Here is a 1,030-nt window from a genome sequence, read left to right as displayed (position 1 = left end):
AAATCGGTTCTATCTTATGGTAATTTTGCGACTAAAGAAATCCCAAACAGCAATTTATTGCAATTTATTCATGTGAGTATTAAAAACATAATGCTCGAACTATTATGAAATTATTACACATTAAATAAATATACTAATAGAAAAATTATTTCTAACATTCGCGCGCGCGCGCGCGCGCACGCACACACACACACACACACACGCACGCACGCACACACACACACACACACACACACACACACACACGATAGAGAATTTTTCATTCATTTTGTATGCATTCTTTTACAGACATCGGAAGATTTATTGTCATATAATACTGCAGACAAAAAACCATCGAAAAAATCCAAAAACGTACAGCCCTTCTTATTGTGTAATATGATTGGCCAAAAGAAAAAGGGAAATTTTTTTATTATAATATAATAATAACGGATGGACACTTAATTTCAGTGGGCGATGATCCGGTGATAGCATTCGATATTCTTATTAAACTTCATTATTGTTTTGACATTCATTTTGCTTCCGATTTAACTAATTTTTACGATTTGATAACCGGATGCATCATGAACCTAAATGAACCTCGTGCTTGCTGCACGGCATTTCACATAACTTTAACAAATATTGAACTTGTTACACAAAATTCAACGCAATCTGTCGATAGTGACGAAAATATCAGGTATAATATTTATACAATAAATTTAAACTATTCATACGTGTATAAATTACGAAAACTTTTTCAGTGGAGATACTGATTGTAAAAATAACTACTGCAGTAATGAAGAAGATTCATTGTCAGACTGATTAAGATACAAAATATATGTATAAGAAAAATTCACTCATACAAAATATAAGAAGTTTTATATATATATATATATATATATATATATATATGTTTATATACGTTTATATTGTTAGTATACGTGTTTATATTGTTTATGACGTTTTATAGTTTGTATTAACTATTTAATTAAATTGTATTGTATTCCAACTATATTAAACTCAATTTATTTCATATTTATAATCCTATTTTTTA

The sequence above is a fragment of the Wasmannia auropunctata genome, unplaced genomic scaffold (assembly GCF_000956235.1).
Source record: "Wasmannia auropunctata unplaced genomic scaffold, wasmannia.A_1.0 LD336095.1, whole genome shotgun sequence".
Lineage (NCBI taxonomy): Eukaryota > Metazoa > Arthropoda > Insecta > Hymenoptera > Formicidae > Wasmannia > Wasmannia auropunctata.
Note: the sequence above shows the minus strand (reverse complement) of the source record.